Below are 9,797 nucleotides of genomic sequence, written 5' to 3'. Positions count from 1 at the left end.
TACCTGCTATTTACGCGTGATACACTCCTTCACATTTGTAGAAGAAAATTGCACAATTCTATTGACTTTGAATCAAAACCCAAACACGCCTGCAACTGGCATCTGAGCAACACTGTCAAACAAAGCACAAGGGAACTCCAATCAACTTCATTTTCCTTAGGGTCAAACACCAACGTACATACTCTCATCAAGGAACATAAGGCAAATACAGGGGGAAAAACATATATCCTACCTTATTTCGACCCCCAAGGTTTCCCATTCATATCATTTTCATAAATTGTATTTCGTTTATACGTCTAACATGTCAACTTCAAATTCCACTCAGAGTTCTAGGGTCCAAAAAAACAAATGATGCGCAGATGAAATACCCGTCCTTAGGAACACGCTTCAAATTCATTATCAACAAACTCCATTCAGTGCCCATCAGCACTACACCAGTGAAATAGCACTGTGTTCGTTCGTCAACATCACTTGTATGTGGATCCAGTCCAGCAACCTCTTAGACCAGTACTATTTAATACCACAGAGAGTAATGGTAACCTTTACCAGCACTGCTACGTGCAAGATAACGTTTAGCCATGTCTTACCTCAAAATCGCTTCATGAGAGCTTGGTAACCAAGGAAGTTCATCAGTGTATTTGCGCACGCCAAAACTGAACATTATCTCTCACCTCCTTTTTATGTACGTTCAAATTCCCGTGGGTCAACACCAACAACAGACTAATCTTTTCCACAAAATGTACCGGCGGCCATGTTGTAAAGTCTTGACACAATGGGGGTCATTACGAGATTGGCGGTAGGGGGTTAACGGGGCTGGTAGAGTTGCCGGCCCCGTTAAGCCCCTACCGCCTCATCACGAGTTCCGCTCGCGGGACCCACTAAGGACACCTGGTTTTACCAGGCATCCTTAGCGGGTCCCACGAGCGGTCCAGCATGCTAACAACGGGCCTGTTATTAACGGGCCCGTTGTTAGCACGCTCCCCATTCCCATTGAGCACTATGGGGGCTAGAATGGGAATAGGGATGGGTTCCTGGAATGGGGAAATATCGGGCCCTCCAAGGTCGGAATGGCCCAGTATTTCCCAATTCCAGGAACCCGGACCCAGTGCCCGGAATGGGGTAGCCATGCCGCAAATAACGGCATGGCTACCTCCAAGGTCTTAATGACCTCCAATGTCTCACTAATATCTAAACAACCATAGAAACTTTCATAGACCCGCATAGGTCAAAACCGTGCATCGATGTAAACCTCCAAGCAGTCAATGGCTTACTATTTATGTGCTTGAACGTCATCTCTCACTTCCTTTTTATGTGCGTTCAAATTCACGCGGGTCAACACCAACAATGGAATATTCTTCTCCGCAAAATATACCGGCAGCCATGTTAGAAAGTCTTGACACAATGGGCCTCATTACACGGTAGGCGGTAAGTTACGGCCCTTATCGGCATGGTGCTAATAACGTGTCCGTGTAGGAAGCAGGCTGCTAATTGCGTAGCATCACGAGTACGCGGGCACGAGCTTAGCGCCATGCAGGTAAGGACCCTACCGCCATGCCGCAAAAGGCCCTGAAAAGTCCCTTAGCGGCACCGAGGAAATCGCTGATTGCACTTCCGCCCTCCCACAACACGGCATTAGCGGTGACCGCTAATAGCAGTGACCGTAAATAAGCAGAACCGGAAGTAGCGTCATCGCACAGGAACGGGAAAGAGCGTGGCGGCCATCTTTAAAAACACAATCCATTGCCATCCTCTGCCCCCAGGACCTGCACCCACACCAGAGCTTTCCAAAATCACCCAGAGACCCACTGAGAATGCCCAAGGCCATAAAAAAAGGAGCTGAGCGGCTTTGCAAGGAGCGCTTTCCAAATGAAGAGCTGACAATGCTAACCAACACGCTTGCTGCCAACGCAGAGGTGGTGTTTGCCAATGACATGCGGCGTCCCACCCTAATCAAGAAGAAGGAGATCTGGGCAGAGGTGGCCTGTAAAGTCAGTGCGGTGGGCTCCACCCCCTGCACTGTGAAGGATGTCTGGAAGCGGCGGGACGATCTACGCCTCCGTGTATGCAGCATCCTGGCTGCCAACCAAAGGCTGGCAGTGGGCACAGGAGGCAGTGCAGGATCCCCAATAAAACTGCAGGAGTGGGAGGAGACCTGTGCAAGCACCATTGGGGTCGAATCAATCAAGGGAGTAGGCGAAATGGAGCGTGGTGTGCTGACATCGTCAGATGGAGGTGAGTGTCCACACAAAACACTGCACTTTGAAACATGAGGTAATCCCCCAAATGTGACCCTGAAATCATCTCATGGATGGGGCCATCAAACATACATGCACACAACTGGGCCAATATGCGGTGCACGTCCCGACACAAACACATGCATGCAGCACCACAGACACGTGTCACCCAGATTCATGCATGAATGACCCACCCAACTGTCTAACAACCTGTATAGCCAAACATGAAGTCCGAATGCATAGAACAGGAGGAACAACATCTGCATGAAGCACGTTGACCATTCACCAATGCCATCCCTCTCTTTGTCCCCCACAGGCTCAGAAACTGACAGCGATGAGCAGGACACTCGAACGCAGGCCACACCCGCTAAGAAACAGGCCAGGGTAATGGAATCAGGCAACATGGCCAGCACGTCGAGGGGCACTGGAAAGAGTGCACTCCCGCAGAGGGCCAAACCCACAAAGCCACCCACGTCACCAAGACGTGAAATTCCGCCTGAACCAATTGCAGCACCCACTCCAGGAATCCCCCCCACGCACGATCCAACCGCAGAAGCAACATTGTCCGCTGCCAATAGCTCTATCGGCGAGGCAGCTGCCACGGCACCCATGTCCGATATGGAGGACACTTGTAACTCGCCCATTCAACACCATACACCAAACCCCCAGCAGTCAAAACAACCGAGCCCATGCCCCACATCACATTCCAGCAGCCATGTGCAGTCTGGGGATTAATTTGTGCAGGGAGCTGGAGTCCACCGGTGACATCACCTGATGCTGGACAAATACCACAATGACACCGCACAACGCAGGCACAGAGGCCATGACATGGCCATCATCAGACCGCGGCAGGAAGACATCACTGCGCTGGTTGGCCAGCATGTGGGCGAGGCTGCACTTGCGAGGGAGAAGTGCAGGGAGCATGCAAGGGGCATCAGACAAGCCATAGAAGCCAGCACCAACCGGCTATGGGAGGAAATGTCACTTGTGAGGCAGGTCCTCACACGCATAGCAGACGCGATGGACAGGCAGAACCCTCCACCGGCACCGGATCACCGTGCACCTCCTCCTCTGCCATCTCAAGGCAGACCAGCCCCCGGCGCAGGTCCTTGCGGGCTATGCGGCGCACAACCTCTCAACCCCCCAATGGTGGCAGAGGGGATGGGAACTAGGGCCAGCCAGATGTTGCTGACACATGTACAGCTATGCAGCACTGATGTACAAGCCATGTTTGGGAGTGTTGTGGGGGTGGGGGCAAGGGTTTTTGGGAGTGTTGTGGGGGGAGTGGGGAAAGGGATTTTGGGAGTGTTGTGGTGGGAGGGGGAAAGGGTTTTTGGGAGTGTTGTGGGGGGAGGGGGAAAGGGTTATTTGGAGTGTTGTGGGGGGAGGGGGGAAAGGGTGTTTGTGTTGTTGGGTCCATGCACTTCTTTTACTTACAAAACTTAATACACACTGGTGACATGACAAATCACAGGAGTGGACAATTTCATTGTGTATGTGTGCTTTACTGGTGGACAGGGCACGGTGTACATTTCACCACAAAACCCAGTGCCCAAATACCCACATCAATTGAACACTATTCATCCATGTGTATTAGAAATATTGGTCTATCAGATGCTGGCGCACAGCACGTCCCTCCTGGGCATCGCCACCTGCATGACCTGCAGCCCCATCTTCTCCCTCCTCATCCCCATCATCATCCTCACCAGGTGGTTTTAGTTCAATGTCAGGGGGCAGTGGCACATTCCGTCTGATACACATATTGTGCAGCATGAAACATGCCATGGTGATCTTGGCCACCTTCTCATGCCCGTACAGGAGTGCCCCACCCGACCTGCTGAGGCACCGGAACCGTGTCTTCAAAAGGCCAAATGTCTGCTCAATTGCCACGCGGGTACGGGTATGTGCACGATTGTATTCCTCTTCATGCCTGTTCTGTGGGTTCCGTACAGGGGTAAGGAGCCACCTCTTCAGTGGATAGCCAGCATCACCTGCATGGGTGCAACAATGGGTATGTGTAAGTGTTTACATCAAGTGGAACCTGTACATATCACACAAATCAACTTTGCATTGTGAATGACATCCACAAATCCCTGCATGCATGGAGCTAATCAAAGTAACTGCAATGTGGGAAGGTGGTGTAGTCCTTGCAAGTGGACATGCACCGTGCATGCCTACGGCAGTTGATGCCATGTACTGGGTGAGGTCCACTCATTGGTGTATTTTGGTCCAGGCACCGTTTGGACCACACTGCTAGTGAACTGCCATTCCGAAGTTGATGTCCCCATGCTGTCATGCGGCACTTCTGTAGTGGTGTACGGGTGTGCATCAGTATGATGGATAGAGGTAATACCTTTGTATGCACTCAAGGTCGCATTTCCGTTGTGATGCAGTTCAGCATACGTTTTCATTGTCCATATTGGCTGCATGTAGCTTGTTATAGGGGTTATGGTCTAATGTGCAATGTGCATGTTGATGGATATGGCATGATTGGGTTAATGGGTTTATTTAATTGTTGTGCAGCTTACTACTTGCATGTGGTTTCCATGTGTCAGGTCCAGTGTGGGCTGCCTCGGGGGACAGTGGTATGATTCTGTATGGGCATAGTTGACCATGACAACTAATGACACCCGGTTGGAGTATGCTTCCCCCCCCCAATCACACCCGGTTGGAGTATGCTTCTCTCCCCCCCAACCACACCCGGTTTGAGTATGCTTCTCTCCCCCCCAACCACACCCGGTTGGAGTATGCTTCTCTCCCCCCGATCAAATCCGGTTGGAGTATGTTTCTCTTCCCCCCACTCACACCCAGTTGGAGTATGCTTCTCTCCCACCAACCACACCCGGTTGGAGTATGCTTCTCCCCCCCAACCACACCCAGTTTGAGCATGCTTCTCCCCCCCCCCAATCACACCCGGTTGGAGTATGCTTCTCACCCCCTCGAATGTACTGCCCACATCACAATGCCATGTGCTTGACATGCTACTCACCAACTAGCCACGAACGTTGCCCAGCATGTCGCTCCATGTAGCGTGGTATCGTTGAGTTCAGCAGGACCATTAAATCATGGGTTGATCCGGGATAGCGGGCACAACAATGTGTGATGATCTTGTTGGAGTCACATACCATTTGGACGTTGATGGAGTGGTATTGCTTTCTGTTTCGGTACACTGCCTCATTGGCATGTGGGACAACCAATTTCACATGGGTACAGTCGATGGCCCTGATGCAACTTGGGATGCCTGCCAGTGAATGGTAGCCAACCTTGGTGTAAGAGATGTCATGGGCAGTCCGTGGCAGAGAAATGTGTTCACTTGTGTGCTTCAGGAGGGCATTGAGCACCTGGTTCAGCGTGCGTGAAAATACTGGTTGTGATATGCCATGTATCTGCCCTACCATATGCTGGTAGGTGCCTGTGGCCAGGAAGTGGAGCACAGTTACCACCTTCAGTAGAGGGGGGATGGCAGTACGGATGTCTATGAGGCTGACTATGTCATTGTGTACCATATCCACAATGGTGGTGATGGAATCCCGGTCCAGACGGTACAGGGTGTGTATCTGCTCAGGGGTTAGGTTGAATGGACTGGCTCTGATCCTGGGGATTCATGGCTGCCTCTGTGGTACAACTAGATGCACTGGTGGGGCTTGCTGTGCCTGTCTCACCCTCCTCCTCCTCCTGCGTCTCCTCTGTGCTGCCTGTTGTTGTTGCTGTTGCAATGTAATCATGTCCTCCAGCCCATGTAATGCTGCTAGTATTGGAATCATTTTGGTGTGTGAATGGGTGTGGGAAGGGGTGTGGTGTGCTCCTTTTGTGCTGGCCCAGTATCCATTGCCATAGCAAAAACAAAGAGGTGATGGCTGGAAGGTTTAGAATGAATCTTAACCACTGGCAATGCTCTCGGCAACCCTCCAGACCACCATTCTTCGCCTGCCAAGCCATTACAGAAGGGGAAAGACCATATGCAAATCAGGCTTGGCCCCACCCCAAAAAGGGGCAGTCCAGCCTGAACTGCTAGGCCACATCCCTTCTGCACGAGACCACAAGCATCCCTAAACATGTTTCGCCCTTGTTGGGGCTCATCAGTGAGGAGTAGCTTGGGTCTCTAGGCCCAGCAGCACGGGACCCACGTCTGGGCATACCCGTCCCACTCGTGGTGACATAGCAAAAACAAAGAGGTGATGGCTGGAAGGTTTAGAATGAATCTTAACAACTGGCAATGCTCTCGGCAACCCTCCAGACCACCATTCTTCGCCTGCCAAGCCATTACAGAAGGGGAAAGACTATATGCAAATCAGGCTTGGCCCCACCCCAAAAAGGGGCAGTCCAGCCCGAACTGCTAGGCCACATTCCTTCTGCACGAGACCACAAGCATCCCCAAACATGTTTCGCCCTTGTTGGGGGTCATCAGTGAGGAGTAGCTTGGGTCTCTAGACCCAGCAGGCACGGGACCCACGTCTGGGCATATCCGTCCCACTCGGGGTGACATAGCAAAAACAAAGAGGTGATGGCTGGAAGGTTTAGAATGAATCTTAACCACTGTCAATGCTCTCGGCAACCCTCCAGACCACCATTCTTCGCCAGTCTCCATTGCCTCCACCTGTGCTGATTGTGGGCACCTGTGGTGTTTGGGAACACTGCACATGGCCCTTTACGGGTGGTTCACGATGCTGCTATTTCCGACATGCCGGTATGGGCTTTTTGAGACTGCTCCATGCCGCTATTTGCATGTTCGCATGTCTTGTAATGGACTCCTATTTCCACCATGCCGCTATTGAGGCCATGAAGGGTCACGCGGCCACGACCATTGCGCTATTAGAGGCACCGTACTTAGCGGTGCCACTAATAGCGGGTAGGCGGGTCGTAATTGGAAGGTGCGGTTAGCGATGCCGGTAATCCTTTACCGGCATCGTTTTTCCCTTAACGCCTTCCGTGTAATGAGGCCCAATATCTCATTAATATCCAAACAACCATGGAAACTTTCAGAGCCAAGCATAGTTCAAAAGCATGTATCGATGTAAACCTCCAGGCAGTCACTGGCTTACTATTAATGTGCTTGACATAGCAATCACCTCAAAAAAGGAACTGAATTTCCTATATGCCAATCGTCATTCACACAGCATTAATACCGTATACCACATAAAGCCTTCGCTCAATGGACAATATGCAAGGCTATAGCAAGCCATAGGCTATTCTTGAACCACAGGGCACTAATACTCCTAGAACTGCCCCCGGATGCAAAACGATCTCCATAAGAAGGTGAAACCAAATATCTTAGTTATATCAAAGTGTCATGGAAACATTAGAGACTTCAACTTCCTATTGAACATTTTGAAGCTTGATATACATTTTGATGCCTGAAGTACCTTTCATTTTAGTTTCCAGACACTTGGGATAACAACATCCAAACAGGTACAAGCGTCTTATTATATAAGGGCACCAATTACTTGACCAATCACCCATCATAATAACCCAGCTGCATCACCTATAGTACAGATACATTAGTAAGTGCAACAACCAATTATGCCCCTAAAAGGGAGTCAGATTATGCCATTCCACCTCCCCGTTTAAACCAATTAAATGGCTTTTAATTTTAAAGATCATCTTTTGTTCAAAATTCAAAAGTTTCCAGGTGGTATCTTCTTTGTTTCACCCATGCATTTTCTTAAGAATAACCCTTGTAATGTCCTCATGGCTATATCCCTTTTCAAAATAATGTTTTACCATTGGTGGTTGTACGACTTTTCCCTTGATGCAACTGCGATGTTCAATCAGTCTGGTCTTCCACCTTCTGTTGGTTTTGCCAGCATAGTGTAGTCCACATGGACACGTAATCATATACACAACGGTGTCACTGTTGCAATTGAGAAAGAAAAAAAAAAGAAAGAGAAAGAAAAAAGCCCAGACTGACTACCCATCTCTCTTCGGTCTGTCAAAGAACACAGGGAAGGGATGCACTAAAACCTGCTTAATAATAGAGCAGAAAACAACACCTGTTGGGTGACAAATTATTTTAGACTGGATACTTAGTTACAAAAGTAGAAATTTCTTTTAATATTTTCTTTGTTTAAAAAAGTTGTTAATAAAAACAGACAGTTACAAATTACAACATGCATTCATCAACAGTTACATAACATTACTTAACATGTATTTTAGGCATAGTTGTCAATTTCAATATGCGAGACACCAGAAAAAACACAATTCGGTTTTCCTATAGTCGACAATGTTTCGGCCTTTTTAGAATACCAACGTGGTGAGCGCTGGTCAATGAAGTAATTATACGGCCATCTTCAGGACGGTCTTGCTTATTGAGAAACTTAGTTTCTTGCCCCTTGAGCATGTGGAGTGTCACATCTAAAAACATAAATATACAAAAATTACAATTTGAACCAGTCTACCTCAACCAGACTAATCCCAGGGTGATGGCCGGCTATACTAATATGCTGCGCCTAGAATAGTGCACCCACCTGTGGTCGACAATGATGATTGAAGACCATGGAGTGGGGGCTTCTGGAACCGTTTGTTTGTGTGCCAGGAGCCGGAACCCTATTTACAGGGAACACAGAAGAGACACTAAATCGTCTGAAACACCATTAAGATGTTAAAAAAGGAGTTGTAAGCCAAAACAGTTGGACACTTACGGATAGCACCTCTATGTAGGTAGAGGCCTCAGCGAAACAATTATTTCAGAAGAGGAAGAAAGGATGGATAGCTATATAAGTTCAAGCTTTGTCCTGTAGTATTCATCTGTGGTAATGCCTATGAAATAGGACAAAACAAATAGGTAATGTAATATTTAGTTTAATATCTCATTTTGTTATTTCTTGTATAATGATTCCAGCTGTAATTGCAGCACTAAGCAGTATTCAGGGCTGCAGGTGACTGTCAGCAACATCAATTAGTGCGAATATCTCAAAGTTGAAACTGATGTTAATCTCCTAATTCTTTTATAGCTGTGAAGAGGATGGAACAGCATGTTTAGATATGTATATTAAAGCCACTGAAAACAAATAGGCTCATGTGCGGACTCCATGATAGTTATCTATGAGTTCGCCATGTGTATTTGCATTTTGTTGTGCCCAGGGAGCATATTTAAAACACCGTGTATGTTTATATCTGGTGGTGCTCGGGGGCAACTATATACACATGACACAGCATTTTTGAAACATGCCTAAAATTTGGCAAGAAGCAACGCCACAGGGCTAAATGTGCTGGGTGCTGTGACCGGACGCTATCAACGTTCTATGACCTCAGTGCAACGCCGTGCACTTCGGGTTAGAAAGTGACCCTATGTACTTTATCTATATCGGCATGGTTTCTAAGTCACCACTTCTGGTTTTCTGTATTTGTTGTTCTATGTCTACAAAGTTCTACAAAACAGGGGGAAACTTGACTTACCAAACATCTAATGCCTGTTGGTATAGTCCATGTATTCCGTGCTGAAGTTGCTCGGTCCGCGCTGTAGTCGCTGGAAACACTGAAAGCGGGGGCGTGGCCGTTATTTATGTATCAGGTGATTTTGGAAGCGGAGCCGTGAGAAACACGTGACCGCTAATCCGCCGAACG

The sequence above is a fragment of the Ambystoma mexicanum genome, chromosome 5q (genome assembly GCF_040938575.1).
Source record: "Ambystoma mexicanum isolate Mex_15411 chromosome 5q, UKY_AmexF1_1, whole genome shotgun sequence".
NCBI classification, from domain to species: Eukaryota; Metazoa; Chordata; class Amphibia; order Caudata; family Ambystomatidae; genus Ambystoma; species Ambystoma mexicanum.
This window is presented reverse-complemented; position numbering follows the sequence as displayed.